Below are 13524 nucleotides of genomic sequence, written 5' to 3'. Positions count from 1 at the left end.
CCAAGGTGATTTTTTTATTGTTTTTTGTGTTTAGGTTTAGGTTTTAGTGGTAGGATTAGGTTACTGCCAGATTTAGGTTTAGATAATTAGAAGAAGAAAATAACTAAGAAAAGAAGAATAAGTACAAGAAGAGGAAAAGGGAAAAAGAAGAGGGTTGCCAAGGGGATAGATGGTGGAGCCAGTGGGTCCCGCCTGTCCCGACGCCCATGCCAAGAACCCCCGGTCTGAGTGCTGACCCGTCGACCGTGCGTCGCCATACCTGAGGAAAAAAGAGAAAGAAGAAGAACAACAAGAAAAAAAGACACCCCGACCCACACCCCGACACTACATCCACGTCCCACAAGTGACTCCGACGTTCGGCATCCCAAAGCAACTATTCTTGGCGTCCCTAAATAGCAAGTATCGTCAGTGCTAGGTACATGTGGCCGTCGGTGTCAAAGACTACATCCACGTCCCACAAGTGACACAGGGGTCCTGCGTCCAGCAACAACAGTTCTCGGCGTCGATGGCGGCCAAACTACATTGCGAATTTGTCTGGCAGCCTCAGAGATGACGATTGAAAGCTAAGTGTTGAAACTTGAAACACCTAAACTCACTCAAGTCAGTTTGGTTGTTTGAAATTTCAAAACTTGGCTTTAATCCTCACCGTAGAGGCTACAAGAAAAATTCGCCAAGGTGTTCAACCATCATCGGCCACCAGAACTATTGTTGCGGGACGCCGGGCACTGGCTTCACTTGTGGGATGTGGATCTAGCGTTCAACGCCAACTGCCTCATGTACCTTGCACCGATGGTAGTTGCTATTTAGTTTACTCGGGGATGAGCGGTTTAGAGGGTTCCTCAGAGTCGATGGTACCGTAAATAGAAACTATCGTCAGTGCGAGATACATGTGGCCGTCAGTGTCGACTACTTGCTATGTTACTCATCTTTTGATTTAAATATGAAGTTATTTCGTCGCTATGAGGGTCTATGATACGTCTCCAATGTATCAATAATTTTTAATTGTTCCATGCTATTATAATACCTGCTTTGCATGTTTATGGGCTTTAGTTTACACTTTTATATCATTTTTCGGACTAACCTACTAACCGGAGGCCCAGCCCGAATTACTGTTTTTTTGCCTATTTCAGTATATCGAAGGAAAGGAATATCAAATGGAGTCCAAACGGAATGAAACCTTCGGGAGAGATCTTTTTGGAACAAACGCAATCCAGGAGACTTGGAGTGGACGTCAAGAAGCAGCCGAGGCGGCCACGAGGGTGGTCGGCGCGCCCAGTAAGGGTGGGCGCGCCCCCTGCCTCGTGGGCCCCTCGTAGCTCCCCTGACCAATTTCTTCGCCTATATATATATGTTTGTACCCCGAAACCATCCAGGAGCACCACAAAAAACTATTTTCACCGCCGCAACCTTCTGTATCCATGAGATCCCATCTTGGAGCCTTCTGTCGGTGTCAAAACCGGCGGATCTCGGGTAGGGGGTCCCGAACTGTGCGTCTAAGGCTAATGGTAACAGGAGGCTGGGGACACGATGTTTACCCAGGTTTGGGCCCTCTCGATGGAGGTAATACCCTACTTCCTGCTTGATTGATCTTGATGGTATGAGTATTACAAGAGTTGATCTACCACGAGATCAGAGAGGCTAAACCCTAGAAGCTAGCCTATGGTATGATTGTTGTTGTGTCCTACAGACTAAACCCTCCGGTTTATATAGACACCGGAGGGGGCTAGGGTTACACAGAATCGGTTACATAGAAGGAGATCTACATCCGAATCGCCGAGCTTGCCTTCCACGGCAAGGAGAGTCCCATCCGGACACGGGACGAAGTCTTCTATCTTGTATTTTCATAGTCCAATAGTCCGGCCAAAGTATATAGTTCGGCTATCCGGATACCCCCTTATCCAGGACTCCCTCAATAGCCCCTGAACCAGGCTTCAATGACGATGAGTCCGGCGCGTAGATTGTGTTCGACATTGCAAGGCGGGTTCCACCTCCGAATACTCCAAAATTAATTCCAAACACAAGGACCGTGTCCGGCTCTGTAAGATAAATTCCATATACCACCGTAGAGAAAATAATAATCCATGAATCTAATCTGCTGACAATTCTTCGAAAAGTGACGTCACGCCGCGGTCCGGTTTTTATTCGAATCGTTTTTACAACTTGCTACCGCACACACCACGAGGCGGTTTCCTTGGCACGTCCTGTCAGAGCAGAGATCGTGTCCCCCTTACTACGGGATTCTCATCAATACGGGTATGGGTAATCCAACCATGCCTGTTGGCATGACCCCGTGTTTTTAGGTAAGTCCCAAACGACCACGTTCGGGGACGCTTGATATTCTTCCCCTTTTATAAAGGAGCCGAGGCCTATCCATCTATCTCTACGCTCGCACATCTTGCACCCTGAGTTCCAACACCCAAAGCTCGAGCTTAAGCACCCCAGATCTTCGATCATGTCCGGATCTGACCATCAAGGCCGAGGGATGGCTTCCTCTGTCACAGAGGAGGATATTGCGAAGCTCAGGGAGGCTGGGAATTTGACCGCCGATGTCAAGCATAGGCTTCCTGCTCCCGAACAGGTTATCCCCACTCCCGAGACCAACGAGAGCGTCGTATTTGTCTCCCACTTCCTCCGGGGCTTAGTTCTTACTCTTGATCCCTTCGTGAGGGGGCTCATGTTCTACTACGGGCTAGATTTCCACGATCTAGATCCGGATTCCATCCTCCACATCTCGTCGTTTATTGTTGTGTGTGAAGCCTTCCTCCACATCACCCCCCACTTTCGCTTATGGCTCAAGACTTTCAATGTGAAGCCGAAGATGATTGAGGGGCAACACGCAGAGTGCGGAGGCGCCATAATAAGTAGGAACATCGATGCCCCGTGGCCCGAAGGCTTCTTCCTGGAGGTATCTGATTTATGGCAACGGGGGTGGTTCTACGCCACAGCTCCTCGAGGATCAAAGTGGGCGGTCGCGCCCGCCTTCCACTCGGGCCCTCCACCTCAACTGGCATCGTGGGCCAATGTGGGACTAAATTGGGGGCCTGCGAACGATGTACCAATGCTACAAAGCCACATTCGGGAGCTCCAGGTAATGCTAGTTCGGCGGATCCTGCCGTGCAAATGTCGGCCTTTCCGGATGTGGGAATTCAATCTAGAAGGTCCGCGAACTATTCAGCATTTCTTCGGCATGACGCCCGAAGGGATGTATAAGTTGTTCTTCGGACCACGAATAAAGTGTCCGGACACCACCGAGGATGTGGGCACGAGCTGCAATCGCCTAGATACCCAAGTAAGTAACCCTACAAGCGAACACCTTGCTCATATTTATCGTAGCATTGTTCTAAATACTGTCCGCAACTAGGATTGGCTTAGTAAGGCGGAGAGGATCAGGTGTCCGGCCCCGCTTCCTGAAGGCTCGCCCGGTACGGCAATGGCCAGGATTCTTAAACGGACACTAAGTCAAGTGCCACCAGAGAAAGCTGAAGGGAAGAGTGGGGAGGCCAGGAGTGGGCCTCACACATTACGCATCCGAACCAGGGGAATTAACGTCTCCACGGAGGAGGGGAATCAGGGAGGCGAATCTGAGGTTTCCTCCCTCCGCGGGAAGAAGAGGGCCGCCTACGAAGATTTGGAGACGGGGGCGCCTAAGCAAGGGAAGAGAATCTCACCAAAGGGCCCTGCCCCGAAGGGCGTCCTCACCGCACAGTGTCCGCAAACGGGCCAGCCCTCCACCGAGCTGTAAGTTTAATTAAACAAGGAACTTATTGCTTTTTCCTCTTGAGAGTAGTAACGAAGACCTATTTTTTGTAGTCCGGTCAGCAGTTCATCTCAACAGGGCTCGTCCTCGGGGGATCTTCTTCCGGAGATGATGGAGAGTGAAACCACACCTGCCTCTCCATCACGTGAAGCGGGCGACCCTGAGGTATCATCACGAAGGAGTCCAGATCCAATGGGGACGGAAGCTAACATTTCGGCCGCCCCGAGCCCGGCGCGTTTGGCTCCCGTGGCGGACAATGGAAAGGGTCCGGGAGAGTCCGGTGTCTGGGCGAACAAGCTGACAGGCCTCGCTGCTTTCTTGGAGGATCATCATACACTAATGGGTACGGTGTTGGAGAAAATCTCCTTCACCACAAGCGGTTTGAACGAAGCTTTCAGGAGCCTGCTCAAAGGCTTTGAGGTAGGCTGCAAAAATACGCAGTTTTTAGTTGTACCGCACGCGATACATGCACTCTGTATAGATAGTAGCCCCTGAGACTGTGGATGCCAGCCCATGGCGGCAAATGGAGGATCACACTCCCAGATAATGATCGCACTTTGTTGGGGATATTACCACTAGGTATAAACCGGCTTACTTGGGCCGGGTTAACTTTATTAGTGGTGTAAACAGATGAAGGCCCAAGGCCTGTAGACGGTTAGAGCATATAGCCGTAAACCGGCCGCATGTATGGCTTGTATTGTAAGTAAGGAATAGAAAGATAGCAACCGGAGTACGAGTATGATCCGGTTAGGACTCTATGAACCGACGGGCGCCACCCGTGTATATAAGGGGGCGACCCGGTGGCGGTTCAAGAGGGACAACGACAACTCGAGCCTAGGCGAAGCTTGTGTGCTCCCTAGGCATCGAGATCATATCAATTCCACCACAACTAGACGTAGGCTGTTACCTTCGTCGAAGGGGCCGAACTAGTATAAAACCCTCGTGTCTTGGTGTCCGTTTTAATCCCTTCAAGTAAACTCGTAGCGATGACTCCACGACTAAGTCCTTTCGCTAGGACACCTGCCGTGACAAATCCACGACAGTTGGCGCCCACCGTGGGGCTATCGCATGATGGTTTAACGATCTTGGAGGGCAAGCTCAAGGGACTCGAAGGCTATGTAGTGGGCCGGATGACCAAGAGTCGTCGGGGCAGGATCTACATCGATGATGCAGGATGGGGTCCCGAGGCCGATTCGATCGAGTATGGGTACCGGGTCCCCTTTGGCAGCGTACACGTCTTCATCGGCAAGATCGGTGAGCCTGGGCCTGAGCCGGACATCTACACCGACCCCGTCGAGACGGCTCAGCGTGCGAGATCTACCCAGGTTAAACCGGCCATGAAGCGTGCCTTCGTTGGAGTCATCTATGGAGGAGAGCGTGAGGACGAATCAGAGCACGGTAGCGAGACCGTCGTCTATTCCGGCGACGAGTCTTCGACCGGAGAGACCGAGTCGCTATACCGGATGCAAGACGATCGGGTGAGGGGTTGTTCCGATGGCGACAGTATTCTGGACCCCCCAGGCCAGATCAACCGGGTTGGAATATTCATGGTTGGCACCCAGGCGGCGAATTATTCTTCGACTACCGCAGCAATGCTCTCCGGATCCGCAGCAGCAGCGGCAGCAGGGGCAGGAGGCCTTGTGCGCCCGCCGGTTCAAGTTCTGTCTGATCTGTTTGACGCACTAGCCGCGCTTATGGCAGAGGATGATCCGGCGGATCAAGAGGCTCATAATGCAGAAATTGCGAAGGTGAGAGAGCAGATCGTGCAAGCCAAAGCGGATCTGGCGGCGGAAAAAGACCGGATGGCTGCAGAGCGGGCCGCTTTGGACGCACAGGCCTATAAACTCATGCTTGACCAGAATGCATCACAGGAGGTTTTGAAGCGGAAGCACAGATCACGCCTGCCGTTAGGGTTTGACCCCCGAAATCTCTTTCACACTCCAGGAGCTGGACCCAGTAATCCACCGCGGTACCAGGAGACAAACCGGATTGAGGCGCCAGGGCCAGGAGCGACGGTCAAACCTCGCTTGATGGAACCCCCTCACCAAAATATTGTGGTTCCTCCGCCGGTCCAGACACCCCCGGGTCATTATTCGAATCCTATGGACAACCTTGTTGCGGCCGCAGCACGGTTAGAGGCCATCCCAGTCGAAGGGGATTCTCTGCAAGCAATAGAGACGCGCCGGGTTAAGGAGCTTCTCCGGACCGCGCTGATTCAGCAGGAGGCATACTCATACAGCCGTGATCGGATTCATTCTACGCCCCGTCCGAGCCGGAGCTATAGCAGGCGCATAGATGAACCGGCCATATCAAGCAATGCGCAAGGCCGTGAAGCGGCCCGTGGTGATGACCCGGCAGGTGGTGTTGTCGATGCTCGGGATGCGGTGAACCGGGCCCGGGCGCAAAGAGAGGCCGAGTTAGCAGCACAGGATAATGCGGGCCAACTTACACCGGTTCGTTCTGCCACCTTTGCCGGACCAGGAATCACATCCGCTCTAGGGGTGCCTTGCTTGGTCCCTGCTTTACGTAATGTGCGCCTGCCCAAAGATTTCAAGGGTCCACGCAAGGTGCCGAATTATACCGCTGATTTACCCCCTGAAGAATGGATAGAGAGTTATGAGAAGGCCATGGAAATGCTGGACGTGGATGAGGCCGCATGTGCAAAATATTTCACCATGATGCTTGAGGGCATGGCTCGTACTTGGTTAAAGAGCCTACCGCCCAATTCTATCAGCTCATGGGCCCAGTTGCGGGCCCGGTTTATACAGAATTTCAAGGATACATGTAAGCAGCCCAAGTCCATAGTAGACCTTGCGGCTTGTGTCCGGGAAGAAGGAGAATCAACGACCCATTGGGTGCGCCGCGTTTCGGAAATTTTGCACTCATCTGACAGGGTTAATGCTGACTCTGCGGTCTTAACTCTGGAAGGCAACTGCCGGTTTGAGCCTCTGAAATTGAAATTGGGACGCATGAAGCGGTTCTGTAATGACATGGGAACCCTCATGGCTGCTTTAGTGAAGTATGCCGATTCGGACAATACCAAGGATCCCGAGCTTAATGATGATGAAGCAGGGAAGGGAAAGAAGAATAGCAACTCCAAACAGCAGCAGAACAAACTAGCGGGTCATGGAAACGGAGGCAAGCGCAAAGCGGACGGCAGCGTGGACTTTGTGGCCAACACTAACGCACAGGACAGGGGGCAGCGGCGCAGAGGTAAAGCGGCAAATCGTAACGGGGCTCCCAATCCTAACGCAAGCCGTTTGAACTATTTGTTGAATCAGCCTTGCCCGAAGCACGGGACGAAGGAGGCGCCGGCTAACCATCTTTGGAAAGATTGTTATATCATGCAGGAGTTCAAAAACTCTAATGCTTTCCGGTATGATCACGGATCAGGTGGCGGTTCAGGATCCGGTTTCCACGGGCCGGATCACGATGGAGCTTCCGGTTCAGGTCGCAATCAGAGCGGTCACAATCACCAGAATAATCAGAACAGCCAGCAGCAGCAGCAGCAGTCGGGTTATCAGAGCCAGCCAAAACAGTTGAACAATGGGCAATATCATGTTTTCACAACTAGTTTGGATAAGCGCGACCGAAAACTCCACAAGCGAGCGGTGAATTCTGTTGAACCGGCCTTACCACGTTACTTGCGCTGGTCGGAGCAGCCTATCGTGTGGAGCAGAGAGGATCACCTGCCCCGGGTTGATAACCCGGGCCAGCTAGCATTAGTGGTAGACCCTCAGGTGGGGGGTTATAAATTCACCAAGGTACTCATGGATGGAGGAAGCAGTATTAACATACTATACTATGAGACATTCCGGCGCATGGGACTAACAGACAAGGATCTTAGACCGTCGAATACGGTATTCCATGGTGTTGTGCCAGGCAAATCTGCGTATCCTGTTGGTAAGATAGCCCTAGATGTGGCTTTTGGGGACGAGGACGACTCCTGGTCGGAAAAACTAACATTTGAGGTGGTGAAGATCCGGAGCCCGTATCACGCCTTGTTTGGCCGGCCGGCTTACGCCAAGTTCATGGCGCGGCCTTGTTATATCTACTTGCAGCTCAAGATGCCGGGTTACAAGGGGACCATAATGGTTCATGGGAGCCGTAGGGTCGCTTTGGAATGTGAGGAAGGTGATGCGGCTTATGCAGAGTCAGTCTGTGCCACGGAGGAGTTGAAGTATTATAAGGACAATGTTGATCCGGCGGATATGACCCCTTTAAAGAAGCCAACTACAGAGCATGATTCAGATCTGAAGTTCAAATCGGCAGCTAAGACCAAGCTTGTTGACTTTGTGCCCGGCGATTCGTCCAAGCAGTTCACTATCAGTGCCAACCTAGATCCCAAATAGGAAAGCGCGCTCATCGAGTTCATCCGTGAGAATGAGGACATTTTTCCATGGAAGCCGTCTGACATGCCAGGTGTACCGAGGGAACTCGCTGAGCACACTCTTAATGTGGATCCTAAGTATAAACCGGTGAAACAGTTCCTCCGCCGGTTTAACGAAGAAAGACGTAAAGCCATTGGAGAGGAAGTGGCCAGGATTTTAGCAGCTGGTTTTATTATTGAGGTGTTCCATCCAGAGTGGCTTGCTAATCCGGTGCTGGTTCTTAAGAAAAACGGCACTTGGCGTATGTGTGTGGATTACACAGATCTTAACAAAGCCTGTCCGGCAGATCCTTTTGCCCTCCCCCGTATTGACCAGATCATTGATGCCACGGCGGGTTGTGAGCGTTTGAGTTTTTTGGATGCATACTCTGGATATCATCAGATCAAGATGGCGGTTAAGGACCAGGAGAAAACAACATTCATCACTCGCTTTGGAGCCTTCTGCTATGTATCTATGCACTTCGGGCTCAAGAGTGCTCAAGCCACCTATCAACGGTGTGTACAGAATTGCCTGCATGAGCAGATCGGCCGCAATGTGCACGCGTATGTGGATGATATTGTAGTAAAATCAAGGCAGAAGGAGACACTGGTGGATGATTTGAAGGAGACCTTTGACAACTTGCGAGCTTACAGGATGATGCTTAATCCGGCCAAGCGTGTTTTTGGTGTTCCAGCAGGCAAGTTACTGGGTTTCTTGGTGTCTAACAGAGGAATTGAGGCTAATCCGGAGAAGATTACGGCTATTACATCTCTAGCTAAACCGGAGTGTATGAACGATGTTCAGTGTTTGGCGGGCCAAATCGCTGCGCTGAGCCGGTTTATCAGCTGCCTCGGGGAGAAGGCTATCCCTTTGTACCAAATGCTGAGGAAGACAGACAATTTCGTCTGGAGTCCAGCTGCTGACGAGGCATTTGAGGACCTGAAGCGGCAGTTAGCCAATCCGCCTGTTCTTGCAGCTCCGGTCGACAAGGACCACTATTATTATACGTAGCGGCTAATGCTCGGGCTGTTAGCGTGGCTATTGTGGTGGAGCGCAAAGAGGCAGGCAAGGAATATCCGGTTCAGCGGCCGGTTTATTATATCAGTGAGGTGCTGATTGAATCCAAGCAAAGGTATCCGCATTGGCAGAAGCTGGTCTATGGTGTTTTTATGGCCAGTCGGAAGTTGAAGCAGTATTTTCAAGGGCACCCCATCACAGTGGTCAGTTCAGCTCCCTTGGGTGATATTATACAGAATCGGGAGGCGACTGGCCGGATTGCCAAGTGGGCTATAGAGCTGGCGCCGCACGGACTGAAGTACGTGCCTCGGACGGCAGTGAAGTCTCAAGCACTTGTTGATTTCATCAATGATTGGACGGAATTACAGGCACCAGAGGAGAAGCCGGATCACACATATTGGACTATTCATTTTGACGGATCCAGGCAATTGGAAGGCTCGGGGGCTGGAGTCGTATTAACTTCCCCGCGAGGTGATAAGTTTTGTTATGTTCTCCGCTTAATGTTCCCTTGTACTAATAATGCAGCTGAGTATGAAGCCTTGCTCCATGGTCTGCGGATGGCTAAAGAGATGAATTTAAGCCGGGTTAAGTGTTTTGGTGACTCGGACCTAGTGGCTCAACAGGTGTCCGGCACTTGGGACTCTAAAGACCCGCTCATGGCTGCATATCGTCGGGAAGTGGATAATATTGCAGGTTGTTTCAAGGGTTATCAAGTGGATCATGTGGACCGTCGGAAGAATGAAGCGGCGGATGCTTTAAGCCGGTTGGGCTCTCAGCGTAAACCGGTTCCGCCTAACGTCTTTTTGGATGTGTTGCACAATCCGTCAGTCAAGCTCCCAGGTGAAGCGGATTTGGCTATTCCTGATCTGGAGTCCCAATTGGTGGCAGCCCTGCGTGTTATTCCGGGTTGGACAGTTCCTTATCTTGCGTACATGACAAGGGGGGAGTTGCCAGAGGATGAGATTCTGGCCAGGCAGATAGTCCGGCGATCCAAGTCTATGACGATTGTCAATGGTGAATTACATCATTGCAGTGTATCAGGGGCGTTTCAACGTTGTGTTTCTCCTGAGGAAGACTGTGAAATCTTAAGAGAAATCCATGAAGGGGATTGTGGGCATCACGCCGGTTCAAAGTCTCTGGTTGCAAAGGCATTTCGTCACGGGTTCTACTGGTTGACAGCACATGCTAACGCGGAAGATTTGGTTAAACGGTGTGATGGATGTCAGAAATTTTCAAGGCGTGCTCATGTGCCGGCTCAGGAATTGAGGATGATCCCAATAACATGGCCGTTTGAAACTTGGGGGCTAGACATGGTTGGACCTTTTAAAAGATCCAAGGATAAGAAAACTCACCTTTTGGTGGCAGTTGATAAATTTACCAAGTGGGTTGAAGCGGAGCCTGTCAGCAAGTGTGATGCAGCAACAGCGGTACAGTTCATCAAGAAGGTGATTTTCCGGTTTGGTTTTCCACACAGTATCATTACTGATAATGGTACCAATTTATCCAAGGGCGCTATGAAGGAGTTCTGTGAACGAGAACACATCCGACTTAATGTGTCGTCAGTGGCACACCCCCAGTCCAATGGACAGGCAGAACGAGCTAATCAGGAAATCCTGCGAGGCATCAAACCCCGGCTTTTGGTCCCATTGCAAAGAACACCAGGATGTTGGGTTGAAGAGCTACCATCTGTATTATGGAGTATCAATACTACGCCAAACCGATCCACAGGATACACGCCATTTTTCATGGTCTATGGAGCAAAGGCAGTTCTCCCTAGTGACATCCGGCACGATTCGCCTCGTGTGGCAGCTTATGTTGAGGCAGACAATGAGACAGCACGACAAGATGCTTTGGACCTATTGGACGAGGAGCGTGATATAGCGGCTGCCCGTTCGGCGATTTACCAGCAAGATCTTCGTCGCTATCACAGTCGCCGGGTTAGAACCAGAACTTTTCAAGAAGGAGATTTGGTGCTTCGATTCATCCAAGATCAAACGGATATGCACAAGTTATCCCCACCTTGGGAGGGACCTTTCGTAGTCAGCAAGAATCTGCACAACGGGTCGTATTATCTGATTGATATTCGAGAGCATCAAGACTCACGTACATCAGAGGAGGAGACCGGCAGACCGTGGAATATAGCTCATCTTCGGCCTTACTATAAATGAGCCATTGGCTCTATCTATGTACATATCATGACAATGTATATATTATCTTTGATATATCAAACCGGAGCCTCAGCTGAAGCGGGGTCTCTGTCTGTCTCATCATGCGAGGTTACACGGAGTGGTTCTGTTTAAAGCGGCCTCCGGTTTACCCCTTGACATTTGTTTTTATATATCACTGGGGGGCCTTGGTCGTGTCCGAACCAACGAACACCCTTTGATAGGCGACAGCCACCAGATCATTTGGGGACTTGGTCAAGTCTGAACCAGTCACGCCTCTTGGTCGGCCTAAGGCCACAAAATCATTTGGGGGCATGGTCGGGCCCGAGCCATTGCCACGCCTCTTGATCTGGCATATATGCCACGAGTCATTTGGGGACCTGGCTGACCTGAATCATTGTCACTCCTATTGGGGGCCTTGATCCTGTCCGACCATGGTAATGCCATCTGAATAGCTCAGTATAGCATATTTTTGCAAATGGTTTTTATTATTACTTTTTCTTCCATGTTGTTTTCATGGTTTGTTCGTTTTTTGTTTTTGTCAACAAGTATTTTTTCCGGGTCAGCCAATGATTTTTGATCCCCCTTCTAATCCGGAGGATTCTGCCCGGTTTACCTTTTCCCTGTTAACATCATGGAGTAACCAGGGGGCTCGTATTAAGTCAGTACGGTTTGTACGGGGGCTACTTTCTCCCTTTTTGACGGTAATGGTTTATAAAAACCACCGCTTCAGGTTTGGATAAGCCAGCCTTATACCCAAACATGTTCAAATTTTTCTGATTGCAGGAAATATGAGTTAAAGTTTTTCAAGCAAAAGCTTCAGTACTTATGCACGAAGGCATATTCCAGGCAGAAGTTTTAATTATCCTATTACAAGGCAGCATGGTGCCCAGACAAAATCATTGTTTTTGTGGAAGGATGTTGCAAATAGCTCTTCAAACCGGCTTCCGGTTCAAGCCTGCTCCTCATCCTCCGCCGCTTCAGCTTCCTCGTCTCTACCCATTGGCTGGAAATCAACAGTGGTCCAGTCGATTCCCATTAAAGCTTGGAAAACATCCTCTTCATGGATCAGGGAAGACGGTTCAATATCAGGGGCGTAGTGTGCTTACGGATTGGAGGAATCAGATTCTCCGCTTCAACAGTTGGGGCAGGCACTCGCTTGTTTTGATTATTATATTGCGCTTGATAATGTGTCAAATCTGCCTCTTCAGCTAGCTGGCAAGCCAGAGGGCGCACTGCACGGTTTATGGCCCTTAAATCTTCTTCGTTGAACTCAGAGCCATCTTCTTTCATACTGGGATAGCCTTGAGCTGCTTCCACAGGATCAAAGTCGGGCACCCATGCCTTTGCCCGGATTAAGGCACTGATGGCTCCGGTTCGGGCAGCGGATTTTTTCAGCTCCTCAATCCGGGCTGGAAGCATTGACAGCTTGCTAAGGGTGTCCTGGATTAAAGAGGGCGCCGGGTTGTTGTGAGAAGCTGTGGTGATGATCCGTTGAGCTCCGGTATACAATTGTTCTACCAAGGTGTAGGCAGCTTTCAATTTCTTCCGCACATCATTTCCTAAGTGCCCAATACGTGTGCCTATAACAAGATTGGAATGGTCTTATGATACAGCAGATTCAAATTCATCATAGAAGTTACAAGGAGCTTACCAAAGATTGCAGCAGTCATGGAGTGTATTTGCCGCTGTACGGCCGTCAGTTCATCCACCACCGGTTTAAGGGCCGCTTCAGCATTTTCTGCTCTTTTGGTTAAACCGGCCTTCTCAGTGGCCCAGTCAGACCGCTCTTTCTTGAAATTTTATTTCAGCCGTTCAGCAGTGCTCAAAGCGCTGGTTAATTCTTGCTTAGCCTTATCTGTTTCAGCTTGCTGGGTCTTCAGGGCCTCTTGCAAATCGGCAATCCGGTCCTCCTTGATTTTAATCTCAGCCTACATACAGATGGCATTTTAAAGCTTTACACAGTCGAGCCAAGAAATTGAAGTATCAACCACATAACAAAGTTATATGCCTGATACTTGGGGGCTAATGTACCTTCAATTTTTTGTATATTGCTCGATTACAAAGTCCCAAGCTCAATACAAGTATTCAACTTGGCACTTGGGGGCTAATGGCTATTTGATCAAGTCATGTTCTAAGGACAGGTTTTTATTTTTTAGCCCCGGTTTGCTTATGCTAAACCGGCCTTCGAGGGTTATGCCAACGGATTTCAAAA

This window comes from Triticum dicoccoides, chromosome 7B (genome assembly GCF_002162155.2).
Source record: "Triticum dicoccoides isolate Atlit2015 ecotype Zavitan chromosome 7B, WEW_v2.0, whole genome shotgun sequence".
In the NCBI taxonomy this organism is placed as follows: domain Eukaryota; kingdom Viridiplantae; phylum Streptophyta; class Magnoliopsida; order Poales; family Poaceae; genus Triticum; species Triticum dicoccoides.
Note: the sequence above shows the minus strand (reverse complement) of the source record.